We start from the raw sequence: 14,636 nt of genomic DNA, 5'->3' as shown, positions 1-14,636 counted from the left end.
AATGTAAAATTTTCCACTTCTCTACCAGACTTCTTGGGAAGAGCAGCAGTCGCTGCGTAGTGCGTCATGTAGCCTGTCGCTACGTCAATACACTTGTGCTTTGTGTGGGACGTGGGAGCGGGCGTATAAGATCCATTGCGATGTATTGGAAGTGCCGCAATGGCACGGAGATGAGCTGCAGTATGGCGTTGGGCCTTGTCGGTTGTATTTTCCTGTGCTAGAAGTCACAGCAGCTTCGAACGTAATGAGTGACCTCAGATTTAAGGTGGGTGCAGTATTATCCCGTCTTAATCTTCCCGATTGTGCATGCCATAACCATATACCCTTTAGTCGGTTCATCAAGAACTCTTCCAAGATTTTTGAGGAGGGAGGTGGGGATGACTGGAAGATACTTCGTTCTCATTGTGTGGTCGAAATTTGTATTGAGCACCAAATTTTTCAGGTACAATGCGGAGGAATTACGCTTGAATGTCTTTAGCGAGGCAACGTTACCTCCTCCGAGGTAGTTGATCATGTCGACAAAATCAGGGTCGGCTTGTTGCTGCATGGTAGGTCGCTTTCTTTCACAATGCCGAGGAACGCGGCGTCTTCGTTGGAATCCGGTGTCAGCTGGTCGACAGAGGCGCGCGGCAGGTAGTCGGCGTCCGAAAGTTTCCTGCCAGATTTGTAGCCACTGGTCGCGTATACGTCTTCAGACGCACGCTACAATGCCCTAGACAAACCGTGTGGTCCTCCAAATTTGCGAGCACACAGAGTTAGTGATATCGTGTTACCACCATAAACGGTCCACCCTAAAAATACGGTCGGCACTTGAAATTCACCCAAATTCTGGTGATGCACCCTTTTTATAAGGACGAATAGTCTCTCTTTTTATGATAGGCCGCGGCTGGGGTGAGCGATTACTTTATCGTACCCTTTGTGCTTTTGAACAGGACGGCACCCAATTCTATGTCACGACGTCGGCGTGCATTTCTGTGTCGTTATACTCGTCGATATTTGTAAGAACTGGCGGGCGCAGCACGAAATTTTGACGCTCGCAAAAAGCATTAGGTGGGCTTCGCCCAGCAGAATTCAACACTGTCTTTAGTCAGACGCGTGAGAGGTGCAGTGATTACCGCAAATGTTTCGACGAAGCGCCCGTAGGAGAAGCAAAGTTCGTAAAATCTTCGCGCCTCTTGCTTGTACTTCGCCATTGTAACGTTTGCTATGGCTCTTGTTTGCGCTGGGTAATTTTCATTACTTCGTCACTAAAAAAGTGGCGAAAAAACGTGAGTTTCTCGTACTTAAAGCGGCACTTTTTTGGCCTAATGTTAATCCTGACGTTCTGTCTGCTCTTGTAGAAGCTCTGGGAGCATAAGCCATTATCGTAGAGGTAGATGATGCGGGTGGGCCATTTCAAGCCGGCTAGCAGAATTTCCGTGATGCGTTATAGTGTTGCTGCTGCCGTTCACAGATAAAGCTGCATATCATAAACTCATACAGCTCATCCGTAGTTATAGTCATTTCAAGGTATCTACTGTTCACTTGAAACTGCCAGTGCCCGGTTTTCAAGTCCACCGACGAGTAGTTCTTCACTTGTGAAAGGTGTTTTAGGGGTCGTCTTTTCGTGGAGGAGGGTGCACGTCGTTTACCGTGATTTTGTTCAGCCCTTGGGTATCCATGCGTCACCTTACTGTGTCATCCTTTTACTGCAATAGCAAGACAGAACCACACCAGAGACTTTTCGAGGTTGGTTTGTTGCCATCGCTCAGTACGTCTTCAAAGTCCGTCTACATAACCTCACGATCCTGTGAAGACGCAAGGTATGGTAAGTGTTGCATTGGTCGAATGCCCTCTTTGGTGAATATACGGTCCTTTGGAAGCGGTGTCTGGCGTAGCTACGAAGTCCCCAAAAAATGTCGCTTTAACAGTGTAGCAAAGCATGTAGTTTTCCGGCTTTTCTTCCGGTAGCAATTGGTTGACGTCAAACAAATTACCAGACTTCAAGACGGCATCGAATGCGCACTCAAAGTCGGCGACAGGGATTACCTCCCTTTCTTCCTGACTTTCTATATTAAATACAATCAAAACACCCTAGTTTATATGCTTTGATTCCTCGGTGAAATTCAAGATGAGAACGTGGAATGTTTTTTGCCTCAAGTGCACAACACCTCTGGCGATTGAGACATGCTCTCCAGAAGCAAGCTCTGGTCATTTTTCCTCGATATCTTTGGTGTCAGGAATACCATCGTTAGGGTAGACAGCAATCATAAGCTCGCATAGGGAGGTAGGGTGACGCAGTCATCGCGAAACCTAAACGAAGTATGTCGTTCGGCGTTTTGTTTGGTGTTACAGCGCGGCCGGTGAAGTTATTTACTTGGCCCATAATTCAATTTTTCCACCGTTATCACTCATACATACCATGCCAAGCATTACTTCGTGGGAGCAGCTAGGCACTATTACGAACGCAGCAGGGCACGCAGTGCCGTTAATGGAGGATCGGGTCGTGAAGGTCCCACTAGGTATAACGAGACACCGTCCTGCTGTGCTTATGTGTGGACGGTGCCAACTTGTAACGTTTTTTTTAGTTTCAACGCGAATGATCAGCTCATCAATAAATAGTTGGCTCCGGTGTTTATTATTGCGATAGAACAATGCCGTCAATGGAAAGCTTTGCATCAGAAGGAGTTGTTGCGTTGTAGGGGCGTATCACGGCTGTTTCGAGTTTATGGCCAATGGATACGCGGCGTTGTTGTCGTGATCTTGTTGATTCGGGTCTCGGTCATGTCGTGTAGGTGTTGGCGGTGGTCAGGTGCTAAATATCGCCATTCGGTCTGTTATTGCGTCGTTGGAGGGTCTTAGGTTCTGAACCGTAGTGCAACTTTGCCTCTAGCAGCTGCGGCTTTCAGTTTCTCTTCGGCAGTTCGGAAACATTCATGTGGAAACTCAGGGTTGCTGCGGTGGTTGGGCAATCTTATGAGTATGGCGATGGCGAACGGTTGAAGCGTTTCGGGCGTGGGCTTGTCTCAGATTCCTCTTCCTCTATTTCGTTCGAGCGTTGTTCGGGCAACGCCGGGTCTCGAGACAGGGAGGAGGCACAGTCCAAGTCTCTTGCATAGGCGGTGACGATAGATGTGGCCGGTCTCTTCGCAATGATAGCAAAGCAGACGGTTATTGTGGGTTCTCCATAGGCCCGCTTTCTCGACTTCTGAATTTCCAATACCGGGGTCGAGCGGTGACATCCCAGGCAGCGCAAGACTGCTCGGCCTAACTCAAGCCGCTGTACCCTGGCCAGTGATTTTGTCTGGCATTTTTTGGGTAGACGTGTTCGGCCTGTGTCCAAATGTGGGCCTCTTGGCCGTATACGGCCGTACTCCCATGGCTATCCAACGGCCAGTGTCCGTCGGGCAGTCGACCGGATTACATTCATACGGCCAGATACCAGCCGTAGGGCTCCGAACATTCCAAAGCCACCCGTGTGTGGGCGAAGTACGGCCACCGGAGGACAGCCGAGATGCGCTCGTGGGACTACACACTGAATAAAGCTGCCAGAAGTTCGGCCATGCTACGGCCATTGGAGATCAGCCACAGAAAAATGAGTGATCTGCATGCAACGCAATCAGCTGACTCAATCGAGCTGTGGTGCACCACAAACCCAAAATTTGCGTCCACTGCAGACACATCAAAGTGAGCCCGCGCGCTACCCCGAGCAGTCCAGCATTCACTGCAGCCTTGCTTAATTATCAGCGTCAGTTGACAGCAAAATTCATTTATTCAGCAGTGCTCACATATGTCGCTCCTACAATTGCTGTGACTCTAATACTGTCGGGTGTAAAAAATATTCCTTTCTTTGAAGAGCTAGAATAGTTTTATTGTCCACGTCCTGATATCTACTGTGGCGCGGCGCACCTGTAATAAAGGAGAAAGGGGGAGGAAGGTGGAAGGCGTATAGCTGATACGCCTGAATTTCAAAAAGTGGAAAGCGCCGCTTTTCGCCAATTTCTTTTAGGAAAATCCTTCTGAACACTTCCATGGTCTAACTTGAGCAACTATTCTACAACAGTTGCTTGACCAGTTTAGTGTTACAAAGAACCGGCGCGAATGCCTTTACGAAGCGTTTTGGTACCCCACAAAACACTCCGGAACACTCAATATCATTTCCTTACCACAGAAACTTTGTCTTGTTTTTTATCACTTTTTTTGCAAAGGTATTTTCTGCTCGACCAACTTTCTGATGACCTTTCACAGAGCTTATCCTAGGCGCGATCGAACAAGTACTTATAGTTTCAATATATTTTTATGTTGTTTTCGGTACTTATAGTTTCAATATATTTTTATGTTGTTTTCGTTAGTTACGTGCACACCACTTAATAGTCCAAAAGAACCTAATTTCCCTCTAATGCGTACTACGTTTAAAAAAAATGTAGACGCGTTGCGAACTACGCGCTGCTTCTGGAGGCTGAAGTTCAATCGTCGGTGTTCACGCAAAAAAAAGGCGTAAGACTTGAGTTTATAATTTTTAAAAACCATAACATAGCATAGCAATAAGCTTGCATACTACAACGAATAAAATAACAAATGTTTCATTGGTCGAGTTTGCATGCTTAAGGCTCTCAACCCCTGGGAGGCGAACTTGCGGCTCTGCAAGTTTATTTATTTAGTTATTTATTTATTTGTCGATTTATTTATTTAATTATTTTTATTTGTTTATTTTTTTATTTATTCATTCATTTTGTGCCTGCTTTGCTTTGCATGCATTCCAGTGGGGAGATACAAAACACTAAGCTTCAAATTTGAGAAATATCAAAATATTTCCACAAATTCCAGTGAAAATTGTCATTATAACCAGCGAATACAATCACACGTGGCATATATTTACACTCGTATTAATCTAAGATAAAATGAGTCGCTCAAGGCGCACCTATAAAGGAAATTTGATATTTTCCTTTAAGATTGCGCCCACTTTCGGAAATGCAGAAATGCGCTTGGATATACTTCTCCCCTTCAATTCCAGTTTTCGAATCATAAATATTACGAAAACATTTCAACCCGGAGTTTCGTGTGTATTCTTTCACTTCTTGTCATTTAAGTGTACTTTTGTTTTCCCTCATGCTAAGTTGACGGTCCTGATTACGTAAATAGAAACGCAGTTCCCTATAATGTATGTTTTCGAGCGTATCAATCAGATCTTTGGTGTGGAGGTCCCAGTAAAAAGAAGCGTACTCCACCGTTTGAGCGCACTTGAGCGAAATACGACTCTTCTTTCAAGTTAGGTGGAGGTTCGCTGAAATGTTCTCTGTAAGCCAAAAAACCGTGCACCCATAACTTTTATGTTGTAAACGTGCCTAGTTCACCTCTAAGCACTCGGTAAATCAACTCCGAGATATTTATATTCCCAGGCCGTTCTTAACCCAGCGTAATTTACGGTATACGTATTCAATTGGAATGAAGGTTTTCTTGTAAAAGTGACGTTAACACACTTTTTAACATTTAACGACTTTTCTGAATCAGCATACCGGTATGTTATTAAACTAGAATAATGCTTCAGATATTCGGAATCACGTTCATTCACTATAGTCCAGTAAACTACATGGTCATTCGCGGACATTTTGAACAAAGATTTCAGGCCAATAGTAGTAACATTTATATACAACAGAAACAAAAGAGGGGCCGCAACTGACCCTGGGAAATTCCTGAGGTCACGGGAACATATCCGTACGAATAACTACTGAGAGCGACCGACTGCTGTCTTAGAGAGAGATACAGGGATATCCATGCGATCACCGATTCATTCAATGTATAGCCTGCAATCTACTTACAAGAAGCTGAAATAGAACACCTTCAAATGCTTTTTTTGGACAACAAGAAAATGCAGTCAACTACTTTAAGCTTATCTATTGCTAAAGACAAATCTTGCGTGAACTCAACAAGCTGCGTTCAGCAAGAAAAACCCGACGAAATCCTTGTGTGCTAGGATGCTGGCGATTATGTTTAACCAAAAGAGTCACATCCCAAGGGTAGCTAAGCTCAACTTCAAACACAGCAACTACATTAACATCCAGGCTTCGTCATTGAGAAGGCTCTGCTGTTATGGCAAATTTAAATTAACGCTTGTTTCTAAATAAGCAGTCATAAAATCCGATTAAGCAACATAGTTCAGGGCACGAAGGTATGCCTTAAAATGCACGAGCTTAACCTCTTCGTCGTTTATTTCCAAAACAAATTACGTTTATGAACAAAAAAAATAGTGCAACATTGTTTTTCGTAGTATTATCGTCAGAAGAATAGCCGAAAACTTGGGCTTTGGCGCGCCCTTGCCGTTGTTTGATGGGGAGTCCTTGACATGGCGCCGGTTGAGCTCCTGCGTAGTAGTCGCTCGCTCGACGCCATTTAGGGCAAGGTATTTTCGCTGAAATACCGCCATCTGGGGTCGGAAATCTCTGGCCTGTCGATGTCTCCAACGCTCTCCATTTGTTGAAGGGGCGACGTCTCTAGCTGATGCGTCGACGAAGCCGGCGAGGTGTGGTAGAGGATATGACTGGCAAGGCTTAGCTAGCCCGTTGGTGGGGCACAGTGTTCTTGTGGCAATAAATGGCATTCCCATAGATTAAAAGGGTACCTCGTAATGTCCAGAAAGTCCTTGAACCTTCCCCGTTCACCTAGAAGCACTTATTACTGTTTGACAAAATATTTTCGTTCATTTAAAACGCAGAAACACCGAGCAAATGAAAAACGTGTCTGCGTCGTTCGGATCCCTTACGGATTTTTTGTCACCCAGGGAAAAACCGGTTCTACAAAACGCCTGTCTCCTTCCAACCAATACTGTGTGAGCTCCGGCGCCCAAAGACATGCCGTTAATCGGCTGTACGCCCCTTACAGAAAGAATCATGTATAACCTGAGACCTTACTTCGGCTGGTCTCCTCGTGAACATCGGTTTCTAAATATTCTGCGGCCGTTCGCTGGCCGTAATTTTTCCGAAAACCGCTAACCGAATGAGAAACGTACATTCTGGGGCCGTACGTCGGCTGGTCTTCTTTTAAACACCGGTTGCCCGAAGAAAGCGAATATTCTGCCGCCGGACGCGCAGGTCACCGTTGAAACAGCGAATGCGCGGCAGCCGCACTCCAGCCAGTCTCCTTTCGAACACCAACTGAAATGAGTATATTCTGCGGCCGGTCGAATGCCGTGCTGCGGGTGAACACCGCTTCTCAAAGGAACAACCGATGCACTACGGCCGTACTCCGCCCGTTCTCTTTCTGAACAGTGGCAGCCGAAAGAAAACTGAATATCTGGCAGCTGGGTACCTGCCCTTTTGAGTCTGGACACGTGCGGCGGGAGAAATACCGAAGCATTGGTTGGCGAATATTGGCTGTTCAAGGTATGATCAGTGGCTCCCAGAACTTGGATGCTGGGCGGATATGCCAGAAAGCGGCCATAGACGGGCCGCTCTTCGGATACACTTTAAATGCAGAGCATTTCTCTAACTCACATGTGCGTCCGCCGTCCGTCCGCAAAAGCTCAGCGCGCAGGTGCGCCTTCTTCTCACTCCTCCGCTTCGCATCACGCTACCATCCTCGCTCTCAACAACATGTCCGCACCCCCCCCCCCCCTACACTATATAAAAAAATATTAGTTATCGGCGCCTGGTTTAGATCCCACGACCCTGTGGGCGGAACGCGGGGTACATGGTGATATTCCCACTGCGCCACAAAAGCGACACAGAATCAAAGGGTACGAACGCGCCTTATATCCTTGACTCATTCAAACTACGTCAAGAAGCTGCTGATACACAGCAGCAGTTGCATCGATCTCGTCTTCAGCAGTTGATGCAACGCACGACCACTGCTTAAAGACCCCTTAACAGTACACTATAGCGACCATGAAGTCGTCGTTCTCAGCGTCCAATACAACAACAGCAACAACCAAAAAAATAACGACTTACAACAACCTACTCCTTGCCTTCACTTCTTGCGTCACAAAAAAAAAGAAAAATTGGGCCCATCTCTCCACGAGGAGGGACTCGAGTCGCAAAATCATGAAAGTAATAATATTATATGAAATAAATAATAATAATTAATAGTAATAAGCAATAATTGTTAACACATTCACTATCAGCCCACCACCACCCCCCAAACACTTACGTTACGCAATACACCCACCCCCTACGCGACGCATTTACTCGAGTACCCCTCGTGGGGAGATGGGCCCAATTTCTTGTGCCACCTGGGATTAGACGGCGCTACGGTGGGGCCTCCTAACAGCGACAAAATGCTGCGTGATGTCTACGATCTGTTTCGGCTTTGGTCATGGCTTTGGGATATTAATAGGCTTCCGGTGGCGTAAAAGTATCAATGGCTCTTGTACCTGTTCTTGGATGGAAGCGACTTGAGGTTGGGGGGTCGTGGGGTAACGTTCCCGCAGCTTCTATCTGACCGGTGCATGGATGGTCTCTCGTACAATATCGAAACTAATATTCCGGCAGCGACCGTCTCGGAAAGCAGTGCATTGATTGGGCGGTTGTACTGCCTGGTTCAAGTTTCCAGCGTCTTCTACATCGCGGCGCCCGCAGCCGTGGATTCCTTTTACGAACAAGGCAAGCGAAGAGATATTGCTTTACCCATTGCAGCGGATATTTATATTTTCGTCCGTCATTCATGAGCCCACATAGCGAAAAATTCGCTTGATCTTTTCGCCGAAGATCACCATCGTTGGTGTCTCAACTCGGCCGTGAATGTCTTTTTTTTAATTTTCTTTGAATTCAGTCCAGCTAGTCAGAGAGCCCGCGCTATACTCGAAATAATTTCGAGTTGCAACTTCTACGTATAATAAAGCGTGCTGGAACGTTTGATCTTCCTTTCTGTTGAAGGTGCGGACGTGCCCCAGCTTATCCAATCAATCGTCTGTGTCTTCAGTAGGGTTGCTCTAGAACGATGGCAGTTCTCGGGGCTGCTGAAGGAAGATTCGCAACATTTTTTCGTGCACCATAGCCGTGGATGTGGTGGTCCTTCCCTCGCACCTTTCTGGCAGGAGACCAATCTCTGGCGGTAAGCCTTGCGTTCGGCGGCTTGCTCGAGGTCGATCTCCGGTGGTAAGCCTTGCAGTCGGCGCCTTGCTCGAGGGGATCTGGTTTGGCGGATGCTAGCTGTCTCAGGGGAAATTGAGAGTGCGTACCCCGCAGCTCTACCAGATGTCACCTATCCAAGGACGATACAGGGTTTCTCAGGGTACAAACTTTTTTGAGGCAAACGTGTGCCCTACTAAGAACTCATAAGATTACACAGTGGCGACGGAGGAGTCAACAGCGTGACATACACAAGCCAGTGTCCACGAATCGAACTCCGCGTCGTCTGTTCGGAGAGCATTTATCGGTTGGGCCGATTGTTTTTAGTACTCTCGATATTGATCGAGTACACCGGAGATCGCAGCAGATTATTCTAGTAGATTAACGACATGTGAAATCTCTCCTTATAAAATGAGAAACCCCGAGTATCAAAGAAAAACAAAATGGAACAAGCGCTTCCCTTGGCAGACCGATAACACATCCGGGTGCGGACAGGGCGTTAAAGAACGCTCGAAAGTAAACCAACCCAATGTATGGTTCGCGCCAACACCAGGGGCTGAACCATTCATTCATATATATTCAGCATCTTTTGAACCGTACCAACATTTTTACACTGTACTTTCTTTTGAGCTTAGAAAGCTGTTTCACAAATATTTCGGTTGTGTCAACTTGTTCAAAAGTAATATTTTATTGGCTAAACACATTTCGCAGTTGTTTGTGGTGAAGCTACCACTAGACTATGATGGGATGCTTACGGTATGGAGTGCTACAGATTTAATAAAACAACGCTTTTGTCGCTAACGTTCTCTGAAATATCCACACATGAGTGTTGTCACAACTTCTACTGGGATTCAACACGCTTCATCTTGGACTCGGGAGAACGTCCTGGCCACTGATCAACCACAGGAGGTCATGATTAGTTTTAACTACAGTCCATGTTACGTGCCAGAGGAAGGTTGCAAGAGGTGTTTGTGGTCTCGTGAAGCCCTTTTTCAAAACTGGTGTCTTCCTGGGCAAAAAAAAAAACGTAGCGTTAAGTGCTGAAGCCCGCGGGTATGCTTCTGTCCAAGCTCAAGCTCACGTACGAGCCCACGCATATGCAGAAATCAAAACTCAAGTTCTAACCATAAGGAGGCAATTGCAATGAAGGAATTGAACGGTTGTGTAATTTGTAATGGCAAACAAGTGGTTGAGGTTCAGGATCCAAAGAAGTGTCAAACAAAAAATAGGTATGAATACATCTTGCTCTCACATGCCACTGGCAAAGCGAACTCACCGAGATTTCTATGCGTGGGAAGGAGCATTGCGTGCGGCTAGGACTAGTATGCCAAGTTCAAAGGTTGATGATGCCTGCGATTCTTATTAAATGATATGCAGTTCATAAGGGCGCAAAGAAAGCCCCAATAGAAAACTGGGCAAAAAGAAATGTACAATTCCGGGCATGTTACCGTGGAGGGTATTTGTGACCGATTGCGCATAGAATGGACCAAAAACAAAGACAGGACAAGTCTCTACTTGCAAAAAGGTCATTTGTTGGAAACAGTACACATAAACATACAGGCCTCATAACTTCAATGCGTGGAGGGATAGTGAAAGAAAAAAATTTAATTAACAAGTTAACCTGAACTGAAGACTTAGAGGCTTAAATAAAACTTGGTGTAAGAAGCCATGGCAAATGGAGCGTTTACAAAGATTAAAAGAAGACACAGCAAATGTATTACATGAATGAAAGGCATCCAGCGATACAAGCTGCGCCTAAATAACTCAGCACGATTCATTGCAACAAAAATACCTAAAGAAAGAAAAACAATAACCATAACACTACAACAATGAGCGGGATGGACTAAAACATGCTATCCGCCGCTTGATTACAGCATAAACTAGCCACGACAACTTTACAATCAAATTCATAGATAGTGATATCTGATGGCTGATAGTGGCTGATGGCTCACTGTGCACAGATTTATGGTATTGATTTCGAAAGCATAAGACTTCTTCCAATCTCATGGCATAATGCCGTCCAATGATCATATTCATAAGAGAGTGGATAATAACTGCAGAACATTCAATGCGTTACACTAATGCTCTTTATTGTGATCTATTTGGCAGTGCCTAACAATCATCTAAGTAAGAGAGCATCCTACAAAGATCACTGTGGTAAGGTCAGGTGGCACTAAGACAACACATCGTGCTTCCTCCAGTGGTGGCTGACAATGATGATACAAATATCCTCGTGCGGTACCCGGTAAAGAGAGTAGGAAATGCTTGAAATTTTGAAATCAACAAAAATACGCTCGCGTTTGTGAACCATCAGTGTCACTTCTATAAAATAGGATTGCGAAATTGTCGGAAGTTGATGCTGTATTGACCCCGCACGGGGCACCTTGAGTAATCTTGGTGACGGTACTGGCGATGTCGCGGAACCATATAACCCAAACATAAGCTGGAACCAACCGTGGCGATGAGTTGTATGGTGAAGGGTAGAAATCATGAACGCTGGCATTGGGAGCCCAGGTCAAGCTCCCGTGCATGGCCTCCCAGTCAGCCTTACTTACCAGGGTAAGGCTGACGAAGAAAGTACCCCGTGTTTCTGGATGTATACTATGCCGTATGGTAGTTTCAACCCCCCCCCCCAACCGTGATCGGTCCCTGCAAAGGGGCCGCACCGAAGTGTCTTTTCCCCCATTGCCATTTTTACATTTCCTTACCAAGATATATGGTCTGGATTTCTTTTCATGGAGTCCCTCTGTCCATCCCACCCTCTTGCATCTCAGTCAGTCTTCTTGATTGCCAAATATATTGAAGCCATATAAGGAAAATCGCATAAGGCCAAAAAACAAATGTCTGGTGAACCCCTCATCGAGGTAACTGACAAGCAGCTGTCTACAAAGCTTCTAGCTCAGACTAGACTGGCTGATCTAGCCATGAAGGTCGCACCCCATCGGAGCCTCAACAGCTCGCAGGGTGTCACATCCGAGAGAGATCTGAACGAAACGGATGCGGATGTCTTCGCGGGCTTGAAGGATCAGGGCGTCACTGCCGTGACACGTATCACCATCAACAGAGACAAGGAGATCCCCACGAAGCACATCATCTTGACTTTTGACCGCGCAGTTCTTCCACAGCATACAAATGCAGGTTTTATCCGTTGCTCAATACTACTCTACATCCTGAACCAGAGGCGCTGTTTTAAGTGCCAGCGGGTCTTACACGGTACAAACTCTTGCCGTGGCCAAACGACCTGTGCAAAATTCGCGGCGCATGATCATCCGAGCGACGAATGTCCATCCGACAGCCTCTTTTGTGTGAACTGCGGGGGCCCGCATGCAGCGTACTCCCGGAAGTGCAAAAAATTTTAAATGAAGAAAAAGATAATCAGCATCAAGGTAACTGGGAACATCATCTTCCCAGAGCGAGAAAGAGGTTCGCCTCTTTCCCTCTGGAGAGGTACGCCGACGCAGCTCGCGCTGAGCCGAGCGGCGTCTGGTTTCCACAAGGACCCAGTTCAGCGAGTCTGACTGGGTCCCTGCAGTGCCCCCCCATAGGTTGCTTCAGGCAACCAAACCCGTCACCAGGCCACTTGCTGTGGCAGAAGCGGTTGCGGTGCCAACCGTCTCTATTTTGACGAATGCCGCTCTACCCACTGCCTCCCTGTCCTCCAGTGCGTTAGAGGGTGCCGAGGGGATGGACCTCATGGGCCCCGCATAGGCTCCCACGACCACTGCACCGCCCGTGCCACCTCTGGCACCCCCGACGCCTTCGGCGGTGAGAGGGATGTCGGTCCGTTCCTGCCTGCAACGCAGTGCAAGGAGCGGCCACTGACTTCAAAGCCTACAGAAAGGCCCAAAAGCCCAACGGTAAAGTAACCGCCCCGAAAGACGACACATGACCACACAAACCCGCACACACACACATTTCATTCATTCTTAAATGTAAATAATGGGAACAGAAAACATCGTCCAAAAGAACTGCAAAGACCTCATTAAAAGGACAGTGAAGTGAGTTTGTCAAGCTCCCGTTTTTGCTTGCACTCCGTAGACTGGCTCAAATTAGCACTTTTCATCGTTTATCTGGTTGACAAGTCGGCAGTTATTTTACAAAGCGCGAAAGAATACAAACTACCCCGCGCGATTTGCAGCGGCCGCACCAACTAAAGGCTGTGACGACGGTAGGAGACGCACCGTGATTGGATGATATCCAAAGTTAGCATTCAAAAAAGTTTCGGTTTCGGTTCTGTAAAACGACATGTTTGACATCTGACGGCATCGTCTGATGGCCATTCTCGATATCTCAGTAATCATCGTACCACCCTTCTGCCATGTTGTCGGCTGTAAAATGCATAAGATAAGCCTCTCAGAACGGGTTCGAATAGTAGCAATCACTAGCCGAGGCCTACGCAGTGTATGAACACCCTCCGCGTCCCCGCAGACGCTCAAATCTATGCGCTTCTCCCATAATTGGAGTTTGCCTCACTCATGCCTGTATCGTAAAAAGCGTGTTCGCACTATGCCAAGGGTCATTTGATTCTGGCCTGTGCCCTCTGCCCTCAAGCCGTGGGTGCTTATGGCAACAGCGCGCCAACGAGAACTCGCATGCGCGTCAGTGTCAGCCTATGCGCGTTCTGTGAACTATTTCGTGAAGCCGTGAAGGTTACTGCCCAAAAAAAGGGGATCTCAGTATAGAAAACATCGGCCGAAAACTAAAAAGTCAACTTATGAAAAGAAAGAATGTACCCTCGGGGATTCGAACTCGTGACTTTCAAAACACTTGCAATAACATACCTCGCGCTCCAGACCACTATTCCACGAGCCAGCGCTGCGGACCTTAGAAATATAGAGTATATAATGTATAAACAATTCACACTTTTATTTCGTTTTCGCACTTCAAGCAGCTTAGGTGACAATTTTTTTATTGCGCTCGTGCAGTAAGCGTCCACCAAGTTTCCACAATATGTCACGTCTAGCAATTGCAAAAAAAGTATTTCCTGTACCCTAGTTTTACGCTGTACGGTAAACGTATCAGCTGATTTCACTTCCTTGTTACCTGTATTGACTTCGCTGACCCTTCTCCCGCCTTCAAGTGGCCTATAGATTTTCCTACTGGCGTACCAGTCAGCGAAGGGTCGCATGTGCGCTTGTGTAGCGATTGTGTGAAGCCACCTCGACTTGGAGCTAGATACAGTGTACACACTAACAAAGAAAAGTGAATTCTTCCATTCACAAACGTGTTGTGGCTTAGGTTCAACTGAGCGAGCGAATTGTGACGACCCGTCGGTGGCTGGCGGAATAAACGCTGGGCCGACTGACTTTGTCGGAAGGCCGGTGAGCCAGTCACACAAAAACGCCACAGAAAATGGGCGAGGGTGCAGAGAGGAAGACATCTTTTTCGAATTGATTTTTCTACTAAATAAATTCGCTTAAACGCGCTCAGAGTGGTCGAAACAGGGCCTAAGGACTCCGGACTATAATTTGCGCTCGTAATCCCGCAATGTTCACAAATCACTTCAGTGTCCCCATAAACATCTTGACGATGTGTATGAGATGCTGCATGCCAGTCAGCCAAGTATCATGTGTCTCATAAAACTCATGTCAATTC

Source organism: Haemaphysalis longicornis, unplaced genomic scaffold (assembly GCF_048455015.1).
Source record: "Haemaphysalis longicornis isolate Haplotype H1 unplaced genomic scaffold, Haemaphysalis longicornis Haplotype H1 scaffold_5, whole genome shotgun sequence".
Lineage (NCBI taxonomy): Eukaryota > Metazoa > Arthropoda > Arachnida > Ixodida > Ixodidae > Haemaphysalis > Haemaphysalis longicornis.
This window is presented reverse-complemented; position numbering follows the sequence as displayed.